This window comes from Callospermophilus lateralis, chromosome 7, assembly GCF_048772815.1.
Source record: "Callospermophilus lateralis isolate mCalLat2 chromosome 7, mCalLat2.hap1, whole genome shotgun sequence".
Classification (NCBI taxonomy): domain Eukaryota; kingdom Metazoa; phylum Chordata; class Mammalia; order Rodentia; family Sciuridae; genus Callospermophilus; species Callospermophilus lateralis.
Window position 1 is genome coordinate 64,987,367 of NC_135311.1, and position 17,483 is coordinate 65,004,849.

General features: G+C 37.6%; 1 protein-coding gene and 2 pseudogenes across 5 annotated transcripts in view; 2 read left to right on the top strand and 1 right to left on the bottom strand.

Annotated features, from left to right (window-relative positions):
- Positions 1 to 834: 834 nt before the first annotated feature.
- LOC143403750 (endoplasmic reticulum chaperone BiP pseudogene) lies at positions 835 to 2,941 on the top strand (annotated as a pseudogene).
- Positions 2,942 to 12,977: 10,036 nt separating this feature from the next.
- The window catches only part of LOC143405150 (glycogen debranching enzyme-like), a 45,571-nt gene continuing 41,065 nt past the window's right edge, over positions 12,978 to 17,483 (bottom strand). For all 5 annotated transcript variants that reach the window (XR_013091979.2, XR_013091978.2, XR_013091982.2 and 2 more), the window contains one exon: positions 12,978 to 15,183. The gene's annotated coding sequence lies outside the window, so the exon portion shown is untranslated. The remainder of the gene's footprint in view (positions 15,184 to 17,483) is intronic.
- Positions 14,889 to 15,495, top strand: LOC143404363 (COMM domain-containing protein 2 pseudogene; annotated as a pseudogene).

Genomic DNA, 17,483 nt, shown 5'->3' on the forward strand with positions numbered 1-17,483 from the left:
TATTGTGTTTATTTTATGAAAGAATGTTGTAACAGAACCACTTTTGTATAGGATTTTCAAAGTGTATATTTTGCCTCTTGGCCTTGTATTGTGTTTGCTAGTCATATAGAATGATAGAGTTTTAGTCATATAGAATGATAGTGCCTCACTGGTATTGTCTTTAAATTCTGTGTTTTTGAAGTTTTGCATAAAATAAGTACTATAATTTAAAACTTAAAATAATATTCTCTATAAAATGATTCATGTAAATGCATCTTTAATGTATAATATTGTTCTCAACAAATAGGGGCAGTAGGGAAAAATGAGCTTTATTTTGGAGCAAACCTGGTGCTGACTCATAAAATGCTTCTGAATGCAAGTGCCTGAAAAATCTTGATTGGGTATGAATATATTTTTTCCCACATAATGTTCTAGTACATCTTTGACCACTTGTGTTGTTATAGCATGCGTGGAATCATTGGCAATTCACTTAACTTTTTAAATATTTACATAGTGGCCTAAAAGCTTGCGAATCTGTGTGTACTAGAATTCTACTTGTCAGTTTTTACATATAGTAATTAATACAATTGTAGAAAGAAAATGCACTTCAATACTAAAAAGTTTGAGACATTGGCAGAGACAACACAGACGAACAGAGTTGAGGCATCTTGAGTTTAAGAGACCTGTAACCTCACTGCTGTCAGCTGCAGCCTATTGCTGGATTGCTGGCGACTTCTGGCTGTCTGCTGATGAGAGCAAGTGGCCAACAGCTAGGGCAAGATAAAGCTCTCTCTGGTGGCCGCGTTCTGCTGCTGCTCTGCGCAGCATGGCTGAGCAGGATGACAAGAAAAGGACATGGGTACCATGGTCGTCATCGACCTGGGGACCACTTACTCCTGCTTCAGGGCGTTCAAGAATGGCCAGTGGAGATCATCTCCAATGATCAGGGAAAGTGCATCAGGCCTTATTATGTGGCCTTCACCTCTGAAGAAGAACATCTGATCCTCGATACAGTCAAGAATCAGCTCATCTCCAAACCTGAGAACACGGTCTTCGAAACCCAGCGGCTCATTGGCAGCACAGGGAATGACCCTTCTGTGTAGCAAGACATCAAGTTCTTGCCTTTCAAAGTGTTTGAAGAGAAACATAAACATAAACCATACATTCAGGTTGACATTGGAGGTGGGCAAACTAAGACATTTGCTCCAGAAGAAATCTCTGCTATGATTCTCACTAAAATGAAAGAGACTGCTGAGGCTTATTTGGGAAAGAAGGTTACCTATGCAGTTGTTACTCTATCAGCCTTTTTTAATGATGCCACTGGCAAGCAACCAAAGATGCTGGAACTATTGATGGCATGAATGTTATGAGGATCATCAATGAGCCTAGAGCAGCTGCTATTGCTTATGGTCTGGATAAGAGGGAGGGAGAGAACATCATTTTGGTGTTTGATCTGGGTGGTGGAACCTTCTATGTGTCTCTTCTCCCCATTGACATTTTGATGTCTTCGAAGTCATGGCCACCAATAGAGATACTCATCCAGGTGGAGAAGACTTTGACCAGCATGTTATGGAACATTTAGTTAGGCTGTACAAAAAGAAGACTGGCAAAGATGTTAGGAAAGAAAACAGAGCTGTGCAGAAACTCCAGCATGAAGTAGAAAAGGCCAACTGGACCCTGTCTGCTCAACATTAAGCAAGAATTAAAATCAAGTCCTTCTATGAAGAAGACTTTTCTGAAACCCCGACTCAGGAAAAATTTGAAGAGAAAACATGGACCTGTTCTGGTCTACCATGAAGCCTGTTCAGAAAGTACTGGAGGATTCTGCCTTGAAGAAGTCTGATATTGATGAGATTGTTCTTGTTGGTGGCTCTACTCAAATTGCAAAGATTCAACAACTTGTTAAAGAGTTCATCAATGGCAAAGATCCATCCTGTGGCATAAACCCAGATGAGGCTGTTGCATATGGTGACACTGTCCAGGCTGGTGTACTCTCTGATGATCAAGATACAGGTGACCTAGTACTGCTTGAAGTATGTCCCCTGACACTTGGTATTGAAACTGTGGGAGGTGTCATGAGCAAACTGATACCAAGGAACACTGTGGTACCCACCAAGAAGTCTCAGATCTTTTCCACAGCTTCTGATAATCAACCTACTGTTGCAATCAAGGTCTATGAAGGTAAAGGACCCCTGAAAAAAGACAACCACCTTCTGGGTACATTTGATCTCACTGGAATTCCTCCTGTGGGGTCCCCCAGATTGAAGTCACTTTTGAGATAGATGTGAATGTTATTTTTGGGGGCGACAGCTGAAGACAAAGGTAAAGAGAACAAAAATAAGATTACAATTACCAATGACCAAAATTGCCTGACACCTGAGGAAATTGAAAAGATGGTTAATGATGTTGAGAAGTTTGCTGAGGAAGACAAAAGATGCAAGGAGTGCCTTGATACTAGGAATGACTTGGAAAGCTACGCCTACTCTCTAAAGTATCAGATTGGAGATAAAGAAAAGTTGGGAGGCAAACTTTCCTCTGAAAATAAGGAGACCATGGAAAAAGCTGTAGAGGAAAAGATTGAATGGCTGGAAAGCCACCAAGAAGCTGACATTGAAGACTTCAAAACTAAAAAGGATCTAGAAGAAATTGTTCAGCCAATTATCAGCAAATTCTATGGAAGTGTAGGCCCTCCCCCAACTGGTGAAGAGGCTACAGCAGAAAGAGACGAGTTGAAGACACTGATCTGCTAGTGCTGTAATATTGTAAATACTGGTCTCAGAACTTTCCTTAGGAGAAAACCAAGAGAACTTAAGTCTCAAATGTAATTGGAATCTTCACCTCAGAGTGGAGTTGAAAATGCTATAGCCCAAGTGGCTGTTTACTGCTTTCCATTAGCAGTTGCTCACATGTTTTGGGGAAGAGAGAGAGGAGGAATTGGCTATCTTAAAAAACTGGATATAAAAATGTGGGTCAGGATGTGTGTTCACCTCAGAAATGTTCTATTTAACGATTGGGTCATGCACATCTGGTGTAGGAACTTTTTTCTACCATAAGTGACACCAATAAATGTTATTTAAAAAAAAAAATACTAAAAGTTTGGAACTGTCATAAAATAAAAATTTGTACAGATAAAGCTAAGAGATAAATCACTATCAGAAGCATTAAAACCATCTAAAGCCAAATAACTAAACTATATAATTTAAATTATAATATATTTATATATTATATATTATGTATTATTTATTATATACTACATATAATAGATTTATATATATCTATATGATATAAGTTGTTTATATATAATTATAATATAATCCATGTTTTATATATCATATTAATATTAATTATACTAATATAATAATTGTATTATTATCTTATTAATAATAGAAATTATATTATTATATAATTACATTACAATGATATGCAATATAATATAAATTAATATAAATCTAAATATATTATATGATATATAATAAATATGTTATAGATAATAAAATAATATTTATATATTTAATTTATATTTTATTTTATTATATGTGTATATAATATACACATATTTCATATATTATGTATAATTCATATTAAATACATATGAATCATAAACATTTTGATATGTAATATATAATTTATATAATATACATACTTATATATTTATATATCAATATATATAATTTATATATAAATATATAAGTATGTATATTAAATAAATTATATATAATATATTATGAATATATATTTATATATTAATATACATAAAATTTATATATATATATTTTATATATTTTTATTATATGTATATATGATAAAATAAATGTATTATACATAATATAAATTAGAAGGTTATATAAATATATTGTATTTAATTTATATTATATATGTATTATATAACATGCAATATATTTATATGATATTATAATTTAAATTATATAGATAAATTATGTCTTATTTGACTTTAGATGATTTTAATACATTTGATAGTTTTTAACCCCTTAACTTTATCTGTATAAATTTTTATTTTATGACATTTTTAACCTTTTTTGTATTTTTTATAATGGTCTTAAAAAATGCATGCTTCAGATATTTTTAATTTCAATGCATTTTCTCCTGACATTATGAGGGTTTGGTTAAAACCATTCCTTTGGATGTATGCCTGCAATCCCAGTAGCTTGGGAGGCTGAGACAGGTGGGATCTCAAGTAGAAAGTCAGCCTTAACAATGGCAAAAACTCTTAGCAATCCTGTCTTTAAATAAAGTTCATAAAAAGAGTGGGGATGCGGCTCAATGATTGAGTGTCCCTTACTTCAATTTTCAGTACCCACCCCCCAAAATCCTTTTGTATGAAATCTTTTGACTTATAAATCACTTTACATACTTTTTCTACCTGGACTATCAACTAGTGAAAATGCATATGTCATTAGAATTGAGCAATAATTTATTTAAGTTCATTTTGAGAGTATAGTAAGTCACATTGTTTGCAATTTCAGAGATGTAGATGACTGAATGTGTTTCACTTATAAAATACCCAGTTTTTATAAACTAGTCCATTCCTGTTATTTTCTGGGTTTCATCATCTTGCCTAAAATATGATGTAAAAGGGACAAAAATAAAATAGCATTCTTGGTATGTGTGAACTATATTGTGAGTCAATGTTTTTGTATGATCATATTATACTTGATAAAAATTATATGTATAGGTTTATACACACATTATTATATGTAAATTATTTCAAGTACAATAAGTTATTGTGGCTTCTCTGAAATTTTTGCCTCTTGGAGTATGATACTTTAAGATTATTAACTATTGACTCAGTGGTCAACACATGGGCTCACCACTTGACTATAATATGAAATGTGTTTTAGGGCATGTAATCTTATTATAGTTCTCCATAACATTAAGGACTAAGGAGAAATGAACAAATGGACTTTTTAATGCTAAAGCCAGTTTTTAGCCTTCTTTATACAAAGTACAAGAATCATATTGGTTTGAAAACTTAAAAATAAAATCAGAGTTAACATTTATTGAGCTTTGTGTATTTAGAGTTTACCAAGTTGAAATTTCACAGCAACTTCTAATGGGTAAGTAAGCATTTTATAATTCCTGTGTTACAGATGAGGAAACTGAGGCTTAGCTAAGTGACATGCTTTTAGTTTTCAGAGATGCAGCAAGCAGAATTGAATCTCAAATACAGGGTTGTGAAATTTTGATTAGTGCTTCTTTTTTTTTGGGTACCAGAGAGCCACATCCACAACCCTATTTTGTTTTTTATTTAGAGTAGGGTCTCACTGAATTTCTTAGCACCTTGCTTTTGCTTTTGCTGAGGCTGGCTTTGAACTTGCAATTCTCCTGCCTCAGCCTCCCAGTGGGATTACAGGCATGAGCCACTGTGCCTGGCTGCTTAGTACTCTTAATGAATGTGATTACTAAATAATAGCAGGAAACACTGAACAATAGAAAATGCATCTTTTGATGTTTTTATTGTAAAATACACTTACAATTTGCCATTTAGACCATTTTGAAGTGTACAGTTAAGTAACACTATGTATATTCACATAGTCCAAGGTGGCGTGTATTGCTGCGTCATCAGTTGACAGAAAGCAGAAGGGGGGAAAGGGATGTGAATGATGTGTGAAGCCTCTTATATAAGGGCATTCATTCTGTTAAAAAATATAGAGCTCCATGACCTAATCACACGTTTTGACTTATAAATCACATTACATACTTTTTCTACCTGTACTATCAACCAGTGAAAATGTATATGTCATTAGAATTGAGACATAATTTATTTAAGTTGATTTTGAGAGCATAGTAAGTCTCATTTTCCCTTTTGCTGCTGTCACAATAGTGATTGTCACAACATATACATTTGGGAAGAACATATTCAGACCATAGCAACCATGTTTAATACACTGTAAAGACAAATCCTTCTGGGGAAAGAATGTTGGTTTAAATCATGTGGAAAGTCCTTTCTAACTCTGAACCTAAGACTGTAGGGTAAATAGACCTTGATTCTAGTGGGCTGTTTCCAAATATGTGTCCATACATGGCAGTGCCCTGTGCTGATGCAGTTTGCATCCTGAGGTTTCAGCTACCAGCCAGGGATCACTGCACTGTGGCCCTGGTTCCCATCTCCATCTTGCTACTAACATGAACTGATGTCACTATTGGATTGTAGGATTTAAGGACTGTTGTGTAGTTTAAAGCTTTAGGTTGTTGATATTTAATTACAATAATTAAACAAACATTGAATGACAATTTACTATACACCATCACCATGCTAGATAACAGAGACAAGACAATCTTTAAAAACACTTTCTGGGCTGGAATAAAGCTCAGTTAAGTGCTTGCCTAACATGTGCAAGGCTCTGTGTTCAATTTCCAGTACTAAAAACAAACAAAAAACCTTTCTGTATTTGTGGAACTTACAACTAAATACTATCAGGAATTGGCAGCTAACTCTCAGTGGATTCTATTTTCACATTTGAAAAAGTCAGATTTGTTTAAGTACCATGTTTTCAAGAAAAAAAAATAGCAGAATGTCCTGTAAATAAAGTCTGAGAATAGGACTAAACTTTTAAATTGAAGCTAAAATATGTAACTTGTACTATTTCAAAAACATTATTTCCCATTTGTAAAATTCTTATCTTCCCCTTGGAACTGCAGAGTGAACCCTGGGGAGCTTAACCGCTGAGTCACATTCAGAGATCTTATTTTTTGAGACAGTATCTCACTAATTTATTGAGACTGGCTTTGAGCTAATGATCCTCCTGCCTCACACTCCCAAGCCACTGGAATTAAAAGCATGGATGGACCTCCCATTTCTAAAATTGTAATTATTATATTTGTACACCCAGTTTTCTTTCAGGAGACTTTAATTGAAAACTCTCCTGAAGGCTGGGATGTGTTTCAGTGGTAAAGCACTTTCCTTGCATGCTGAGGCCCTGGGATTGAGCTCCAGTGCTAGAGAGAAGGAAGGAAAGAAGGAAAGAAGGAAGGAAGGAAGGAAGGAAGGAAGGAAGGAAGGAAGGAAGGAAGGAAGGAAAAAAGGAAGGAAGGAATGGGGGAAGGAGAGAAAGGAGAAAAGGGAAAAGTGAGGGAGAGAGGGAGGAAAAAGGAATGGAAGGAAGGAAGGAACAAAGAAAGGAAGGCAGGCAAGGAAAAAGATCAGGAAAAGAAAATTATAATGAACACCAATTAAAAGGTCTTCTGCTAACCTACATATTAGTCATTCAATACAGGAACCAAAGCCCTTGTATGACTATTTAAATTAATTAAAATTCTACAAAATCAAATTTCACTATCTCAGTCCCACCACTTATTTCAAGAACTCAGTAACCACATGGGCTCATGGGCTGGTGGCTATTATACGTGACAGTGCAGTGCAGATACTGTACATTTCTGTCATGGCAGAAAGTTCTATTGGACAACACTGATAAAGAGGAAGCATCACATCAAGATACTGGTATTGTGGATGTGTTAAAGAATATTCAATAAAATTAGACACCATACATGTTAAAAAAAAAACACTTAGCAAATTGTGACCTACAAGAAGAAATCCTGAAACTAAAAAAAAAAAGGACCTTCTTAACAAACCAGCCAAATTGGCAGCATCTCATTCATGATGTTGGCAAAATAACATCATTTGGAAAATAGCCTCTTTGCTGTGTATATACAAAAAAGCATCGTAATGACTTTAAAAGTCCCAAATCTTGTAAACAAATCTGGGTTGATTATCAATTGAATGTTACAAATAGAAAACCAACCAGGAAAACTAGTTCATCTAATGCATAATAGCACAGCACTAAAATAACAGACTGGAAATTCTTCCATGAAACAAAGCCACTGAGGGGTGTGTTAACATAGTGAAAGTTCTTTCTTGACTAACTGCTCAACAGGGGTCAAACTAGACTTTTGAAATTCATAAGGAATTTTCTAACTCTTTTTTGACTGTGGTCTGCCTTTAGTGAATATACATATGTGAATATACTTTTTTAAAACTATATTTCACTCAATTTTTTTCTAGTATATTTTTGTTGTAAGAGTTCATACACACTGATTTAAAAAACTACTTCTTGCTACTGCAGCTCTAGATACTAGTAGAGCTAAATTCCAATTGACATATGAAAATAGGGTCCTATATGATATCTTTGATCTTAAATCTGGTATCAGTAATCATAAAGTCTAAAAACCACTGCACTGAAGTTTAGTAATTCCTATTTATTACATGCTAGGCATTATACAAAGTGCTTAATTCCATTTATTTTATTTACTTCTGAAATAACTGTGTGTTAGGAAGTAGGTAGTATTAATCCTATAGCCTAACAGGCTGATCTTAGTTTAATAATGTGCTCCAAATTGTGCTCCCAATGAGTCCTTCAGTCAGAATTTGAACCCAGCTAGCTTCCATTAATTTTACTATCCCAAGATCTAGAGCTCCTAATGAGGAATATTAAGAAAAGATAAGTTAAAATTTTTAATTTTGACTGCTTATTACATACCAAGTAATTCTAAGCCTCTTCCTTAGTAGATGATTAAGACCACATGCCAACATATCTCCACATAGGAGTCAGTCTTCACAGAGGAAGGCAGGTAGGGCTAGTGCAATGGACTTGTCCAGGGAAGAACTGGAGCAGGAGCTGAGCCAGCACCCAGGCACCTGGCTGCAGAGCCTGCACTCTTCATGGTGCTAGAAGTTCTGCAGGACTGTAAATATGTTCTGGTGTTTACCATCCAACCACAATGGCTCAGCTCCCTTCTATCAATGTGGAGAAGGGCCCAGGACAGCAAATCACATGAGCAGTGCCTGGGAACCAGGAAAGAGAGGCCAGCAGCCTCAGGTGAAGAAGGAGGTCAGATGAGATGATGACCTGCAAATGATCCTGGTGTGCACCTGTCTGCAAACCACTGCCCAAGGATGTGGGAGAAGGAGCAGGTGGCAGGGATGAGGACCATGGGCTATGAACAGGGCCATTGGAAAGCCATCAGACCACTGGCAAGGCACACAGTTCCACTATCTAAGGATATATAGTACACAATAAGAAATGTTGATCTTAACCAGGTGATGGTGAAGTGTACTGAGAATTTATTAGGTGAGTTACTGTTCTAAGCACTTTTCATCTCAACAAACTCAAAGGAACTCCTAGTTGATCTACATAAGAGTCGGCCCTTTCTCATTCTATGATTGCAAGAAGAGTTTGTGGTGCTATTTAGTCCAGGGCCAGTGCAGATGGTGTGAACAGTTTGGTCACGTGGGAAAATCCTCAGGGAGTTTAAATTAAAGACACAGACACCATTTTACCTTTAAACCAGCTCTGGGATGGCTTCTTGAACCCTCAGCCTCAAGCCCCCCAGGGAGGCAGTGAGGTTTAACTGAAGAGGAGAGACAGAGTGAGAGAGAGAGAGAGAGAGAGAGAACACTAGGGATAGGGCTTTTATTGGGGAACAAAAAATTCTGGGGAAAATTTTATCCAATGAAGGTCAAGCGGGGGGCAATGTGGCAAGGTCAGGTGCGATGATTGGGTCTTTGAGGCAGTGGTGAGACATGCCTCCACATCACACGGAAAAGCTCTCAAACCCAAAAAGGGTGGGGAGAGCTCTGCCACATTAAAAGTGTCTGAGCACCTCACACCTAGCCAGGGAGTAAACTCAGTCAGTTCAAGGATGGACTCCCACAGTGCTGCACTTTGAAGGGAAGGGAAACAAAAATATATAATGACTCCTCTCTAGGGAGCAGAGTGGCTCAGCAGCTCAGCAGCTTGGGGGTCACCCAGTTCCAGGAATGGGGGTGGGTCCAGAAAACTCACCCAGTTCCAGAACTGCAGGGTTCTGGGAGATCACTCCATTGTAGGGTCTAGGATTCCTATCCAGTTCCAGGACTGCAGAATCTTGGCAGGCCTGCCGCCCCCAGCAGCACAGGCATCCAAACTAAAGGTTACTCCAGTGAATTTCCTAGGATACCAAATAAAACACCCAGGACAGCTCCTCTGCCTCAAGCTCTCCAAATGGGAGAGCAAGGAATCTCACGAGGGGCTGATGAGAGTGAGCATGTCCAAGGGTGGACTTTTACCAGGGAGACCCTCATTCTTTAGAAAATTTCATCCAAATAAGGTCAAGAGGGTCAGGGTTACAAGGACAAGTAAGGTAATTTGACCCCTGGGTTATAGGAAGGCATGCCTAAGCATGAAGACACATTCTGCTACTTCCAGGATCAGGGCAGCCATGTAGGGCCACTTTGAATGTGGCCAGATCACTGCAAGTGACTGACAGAGCTGCAACCAATCAGGGAAGGAAAATGCAACAGCCCCCACAGAGGCCTATCCAGTTCTAGGAGTGGAAGGTCTAGGAAGATCACACAGTTCCAGCATTGCAGGGTCCTCGGTCTTACCCAGGGTTGTAGGGTTTTCTGACCTGTAGGTGAGGATGCAGCTCAGCCAATGCTGTTTTCTGAACCCACGACACTACATTCATCTCAGTCCTTGCAAGTCTGGCTGCTCTGCTAGGTCCCAAGAAGTGATGTGAAACTTCAGTCAGACGTAGGTTATGACTGCTGTGGGCACTCAGATGCCTCTTCCAGGAGGCAGCCTACAGTCCCAGTCCAGGCCCTGAGGGGCAGGATGCACCAGGGTCTGGGAGCACTGATGTGTGGCTTCACTGCAGGCTGGCCCCATGGGGTAGGCTATGACAGGGGCTGAGCTCAGGAGTGGCAGGCCACCAAGTGTGGGTGGTTTAGCAGTGCTAAGTCTCAGGGAAGGTGGGGTGCCATGGCTGTTTGTCACCTGAGCAAGACACAATCCAGCAGTATTTCCAGTCCCCAGGTGTCATGGTCTAATAGCTGTGCTGGCCACAGGAGTGGGGTACACCGTCACCTCTTTCTCTTCTGGGAACTCAGATGTGTGGACTCCAGGCAGTCCCCTCAGGAGAGCTGAGTGGCATGAGAATACAAGAGTCCTAGTAGTGAGTATGGAAGGTGTCCAAGGTTTGGGTGGGAGCTGCTGGGGTCCTCTTGCTTGATTAGTCCACACAGGGAGGAAGCTCCCTTGTTCTGAGCTGCTCCTGGCTGTTGATGGTGTGTCAGAAACTAAGTGTGTCCTATACTCTGTGTGAACCTCCCAGGATCCCATGCTCTATCTGGCTTCTGGTGATCCTTAGATGTGCTCTGGGGCTCTCTTCACTTACCCTCACCAAAATGCATTGCTTATTTTGGGAGTTGTCTTTATGGGAGGAAGGATGGTAGGACTTCTAGTCAGACTTCTTGCTAGCATCTCTCCTCCCTAGAAATGTTTATTTAAAATCAGAATAATCATACCCGGTATCACCATGTTTAATCAAATTTGTATTGGAGATCCTCATGAGTAAAATATAATGAGAATAAAAGAAAGTAGAAGAATGGAATACTAAAATATAGAAAGCTTAAACTTGCATTATTTTCAAATGATGACGATTTTTTTAATATATTGTTTATTTTTTAAATAGAAATTGTCAAGGTTCCTGAATAAAAGCTTGAGATATAAAAGCAAAATTAAAGTTTTATATTCCAGTGGCAAATGATTAGAAATCGTGATTGAACAGGATATACTATTTACAATAGTATCAGAGACTGAAAATGCCTAAATAATCAAATAATAGACTTAAGACTTCTGTAGACAAATTATAAAATTTTATTAGGGGATATGCAAAAGAACATAAATACATAAAGGCATATACTACATTTGTCAACATAAGACTTTGTCTAGGTCATTTTTAAAATTATTTTTAAGGTATCCAGGTGCAGTGGCACACACATGTAATGACAGCAGCTCAGGAGGCAGAGACAGGAGGATCATGAGTTCAAAGCTAGCCTCAGCAAAAACAGGCACTAAGCAATTCAGTGAGACCGTGTCTCTGAAATAAAATACAAAATAGGGCTGGGGATGTGTGGCTCCATGGTAGAGTGCCCCTAAATTCAATCCCCAGTACATCCTCCCTGCCAAAAAAAAAAAGTATTTTGAAGGCTAAAACACCATGAAATCTAAAGAGGAACCTGGAGTGGTTCTGGCCTATCAATTAACTATTAAGCTATTATTATTATAAATTAAGCTATTGTCATTATAAAGTTGTTCTGATTAAAATAGTAAAATGCTGGTGCAGATGTAGAAATTACATTAAGTGCAAAACTTTACTTTGATGTAACAGCAACCTCCTATCAATTAGACATTCCATTTTGCATGAAAACACAGAGGCTCACAAAACAACACAGCATTCTAGAATCACAGAGTCTTTGAAGAATTTAAAAATGTTCAGTAAAATGAAAGGAAATTCATTGCAAAATTACACACTAGGGTAGTGAGCAAGAAGAATGCAGAGTGGAAGCAATATACAATCTAAATGTTGGAATGTTCTATTCCTCATGACATACCCACTCCCATGCACACATTAGGCTTTCTTGGTAACAGTGTAAGAGGTTAGTTGTGAGGACCAGACTGAAGGGAAGCAAGGCTTCTCAGCAGAGGGAGTTTTCTGAGAGCCATGCACTCTTGCTCTTTTGGGAGATGCAGGGGCAACGCTATTGGTCAAAGCCACAATTCTCTCTTTTTTAATTTTTAATTTGTTTTAATTAGTTATACATGACAGTAGAATGCACTTTTATACTTTGATATATCATACGTAGATGGGATACAATTTCTCCTTTTCTGAGTGTACATATTGTAGATTCACATTGGTCAAACAGTCACATATATATAAAGTAATAATGTCTGTTTCATTCTACTATCTTTCTTATCCCCATATCCCCTGCCTTCCCCTCCTTTCACTTCCCTCTACCTAAGGTAATGCTATATTTTTTTTTGTAGAATTACAATTCTTAATACACATATATACCACAATTTTTGTATTTCTTTTTGTATATAAAGTATGTTGACACCCAATTCAAGTCTTCATACATCACATTTCACCATCCTTGCTAATCCCCTGCCCCCTCCCTTTCTCTCCCACCCCTTTACCCTGTTTCCCCCATGCTCTCCCTCCCAACCCCACCATGAGTCAACCTTATTTTATCAGAGGAAACATTCAGTATTTGTTTCTGGGGGATTGACTAACTTCACTTAGTATTATCTTCTCCAGTGCCATCCATTTACATGCAAATGCCATGGTTTGTTCTTTTTTAATACTGAGTAAAATTCCATTGTGTATATATGCCACGTTTTTTTATCCATTCATCCACTGAAGGACATCTAGGTTGGCTCACATCTATTTCATTCTACTATATTTCTTAAACCCACTTCCCTGCATTTCCCTCCTTTAGCTATTGTGAATTGTGCTGCTATAAACATTGATGTAGTTGTGTCCCTGTAGTATGCTGTTTTTAAGTCCTTTGGATATAGTCTGAGGACAGGAATAGCTGGGTCAAATGGTGGTTCCATACCTCCATACTGTTTTCTATATTGGCTGCACCAATTTCCAGTCCCACCAGCAAGGTATGAGTGTACCTTTCCCCCCACATCCTCACAAACACTTATTGTTGTTTGTCTTCATAATAGCTGCCATTCTGACTGGAGTGAGATGATAACTTAGAGTGGTTTTGATTTGCATTTCTCTGATTGCTAGAGATGATGAGCATTTTTCTTATATTTATTGAATGATTGTAAATCCTCTTCTGAGAAGTGTCTGTTCAGGTCCTTAGCCCTTTTGTTGATTGGGTTATTTGTTTTTTTGGTGTTTAGCTTTTTGAGTTCTTTATGTACCCTAGAGATTTGTGCACTATCTGATATGTGAGGTGTAAAGATTTGCTCCCAGGATGTAGGCTCTCTGTTCACCTCACAGATTGTTTCTTTTACTGAAAAGAAACTTTTTAGTTTGATTCCATCCCTTTTACTGATTCTTGGTTTTAATTCCTGTACAGTAAGAGTCTTATTAAGGAAATTGGGGCCTAATCCCACATAATAAGATTAAGGCCTATTTTTTCTTCTATTAGACACAGAGTCTCTCACAACTCTCTCTACAATACTGAGTAAGTGGCAATTATTTTACATGGAAGACTTTTCATATGGTAAGAATAGATGTCATGAAAGAAAGAGAGCTGTCCATTGGTAGGGGACAGGTCTCTGCTTCGTGGCTACTTAGTGTTGAGTGGGTTCTATAAGCAGTGTTCTGATACTCCTACATTAAAAAAAATTATGTCCAAAATATATTCTTCCCAAGGAAAGCTATATCACACAGATTACTATTATTACCCTTCTATACAAGTGGATGTCTTATGATTATATTTTTTCTTTTTACTCTGTAGTGGAAGGAAACATTCTCAACCGATGTAGCAAGAATCATGTATCAATACAATAAAAACACAAGTTTATCAACACATTCTTAAGAATCCCAGAAACAGAACTGTCCACATGGACAACTTGGATTCATGATGGAGATGGCATCATAGAGAAGTAGGAAAAAAGAGAATTACTTAACAAAAGGGACTGGAGAACTGACATTCCACAAATAAAATACACACTTGCATTCCTACATCATTCCATATGTATTGTCAACTCTAGATATATTAACCATGTTAATATTTTAAAAGGAAATTTTAAAATGATTAGTGGAAAATATTGTGGGTAGCTTTTAAAACTTGATCTTATAAAATATTTCCTAAGATTGCACACATAAAAACATATGATCACATGAGAAAAGATTAATAATTTGAGCACATAAAATTAAAAACATCTGGGGCTGGGGCTGGAGCTCAGTGGTGGAGTGCTTGCCTACCATGTGCAAGGTGCTGGGTTTGATTCTCAGTACCATATAAAAATAAATAAATAAAATAAAAGTATCGTGTCCAACTATAACTAAAAATATTTTTTTAAAAAATTAAAGACATCTGTATGTCCAAAGATGTCTTAAACAGGAAGACCAGGGTGCTGCTGGGTGGAAAAGGGTGCCCAGCGAAGATGCTGCTGGACTTGTCGGAAGAGCATAAGGAGCACCTGGCCTTCCTGCCAAAGTGGTGGTGGAGTTTGGGTGGATCAGGGTGGAGTTCCTGAGGCAAGGACCATCCCCAGGGTCTATGAGGGTGCCGCCAGGAAGCTCAACATGAGCAGTAACACTGTCCAGCATGGTGTGGAAGGGTTGACCTACCTGCTCACTGAGAGCTCCAAGCTCATGATTTCTGAAGTGGGTTTCCAAGACTCTGTTTTTGTTCTGGGATTCTCTGAAGAACTGAACAAATTATTGCTTCAGCTTTACCTGGACAACAGAAAAGAGATCAGGACTATTCTGGGTGAATTGGCACCCAGCCTTCCCAGTTATCACAGCCTTGAGTGGCGACTAGATGTACAGCCTGCAAGCAGAAGTCTCAGGCAACAGATAAAGCCAGCAGTGACTATAAAACTACACCTAAATCAGAATGGAGACCACAACAACAAAGTTCTGCAGACAGCCTCAGCCACCCTACTTCATCTAGTTCAGCAACTGTAACAATCCTTGGACGAGATGAAAACCAACCACTGTAGGAGAGTAGTTCACAACTTCAAGTGGTACCAAGTGTTAAGGTCCTAATGCCTTTGACTCATTTGTGAATGGATGACATTCAGGAATTACTTTTCAGAATTAACTTTTATTAATTGGTGTTGATAAATGCATCTAGATTCCATGAAATTCCTTTTCCTATTCCAGGATATTGAGGTCATGATCAGAAGCTAAAGTCAAGTTCCTTTTCTGATGCTAAATGTGGTCAGCTTCTTGACAGATTGAAATGTAATTTTGTATTTTAAATGTGTAAATAGGATTGAATCAACTAGAAATAAATCTATACTGTTCATATCTTCTGTATATATGAGCAATACCCTGTTTTTGGTACATTTTTGTCTGCTTAACTAGTATTTTCCTCTTTATTGATCAATTTTGAGAATAAAATTTACAGCTAATTTCTTTCCTATTCAGAGTATTTCTAAATAGTACAATATTTCTGACTTTTAAAAGCATCTCATGATGTTACTAGCTACAGAATAATGTAAAGTGAGTATGAGTTTTTTTTAAATTATATGCCCATATTGTTATAGGAAGTTCATGAATTTTTCTGTGAATGTAAAGGTCAGTAGTTTTTTACCATATTGCTGAAGTTTGACTTATGATTCATTGACTTAAGTAGTACTCAATTTTGTGTGATTGTTAATAATATTTTCACAAGGATTAATTTTTCCTATATACCAAAAGCAACTAAGAGACACACTGTCATTTACATTTATAAATAATGGATACAAGAATAATGTAATCAATGCTTGATTATCTGGGGTAGAAAGATGTCTTAAACTAAAAATGTTTTGAAATTTAAGAATATATTTTCAATATAACTGATAGAGGTTTCAATATAACTAACACACTTGAAAATTGAAAATATGTAAAGATAACCTACAAATTGGTAAGAAAAATATAATTAATCTAGTTAAAAATGACCAAAATATATGACCAGAAATTTTACAAAGGAATACAAATGACTATCAAACACAGAAAAGGAATATAACATTATCAATGACAATAAATATAGACCTCATAATGAAATAGCTTCTGAAGGTTTTGTTGCCAACAGCTAAGAGACCATGAGAAAGTGCCTGGACACCTCCAAGGAGACTAGACCAAGGGCATCTCACATGTGACCGACACTTGTGGCAACTGATGCTGCTTCTAGGAAGAGAGCTGGGTGTGATCCCTGGGCTCACCTCTCATATGCCCTGTGACCAGCAGCCACATTCCCTGCACATATACCAGGTACAGTCCCACACAAGGGAGGCCTGTGCCTAAAGCTCGTAGCAATGAGGTTCAGAGCAGCAAAAACCTGGAGATCTCTCAAAAGTGCATAAGCAGGAGAGTGATCAATGCAACCAGGTACATCCACAGGCTGACTCCAGTCAAAACCAGTGAGCACAGTGGGTGAGTTTAAGGACCACCACTCTTTGATGCCTATTTTTATGTGTCCAGCTGGCAAGGTTATGGTCCCCAGTTGTTTGGTTAAGCATCAGTCTAGATGTGGAAAAATACTTCTTAGCTGTGATTGACATTGACTTTGAGTAACATAGGCCACCCTTTATAGTGTAGGTGGGCCTCATCTAATCAGTTGACGGCCTTAAGTGCAAGAACTGAGGTTCCTGAAGCAGAAAGGATTCTTCTCAAGGTAGCAAAATAGAAGACTCATCTGAGTTGTCAACCTGCTAACTTATGGAATTGACTCGAGATTGCAACATCTACTTTTTCCTAAATTTCCGGCCTGCTGACAAGTGCCATGGATTTCTGATTGTCTGTTCCCATAATATGAAACAACACATCAAAACTAATCTCTCTCCCATTCTCTCTCTCCTTATCTCTTCCCAGACTACACAGAATGTAGATACATTCAACAGAATATTTTTGTTAAATTAAAGGATCACTTATATGCTATACATTTATATGCATTTGTACACACAAACAAACACATACACATACACATATAATGTTAGGAATACTAGCAGCTTCCATAAAACTTCAAAGAATGTGAGAGAATAAGGACTCCT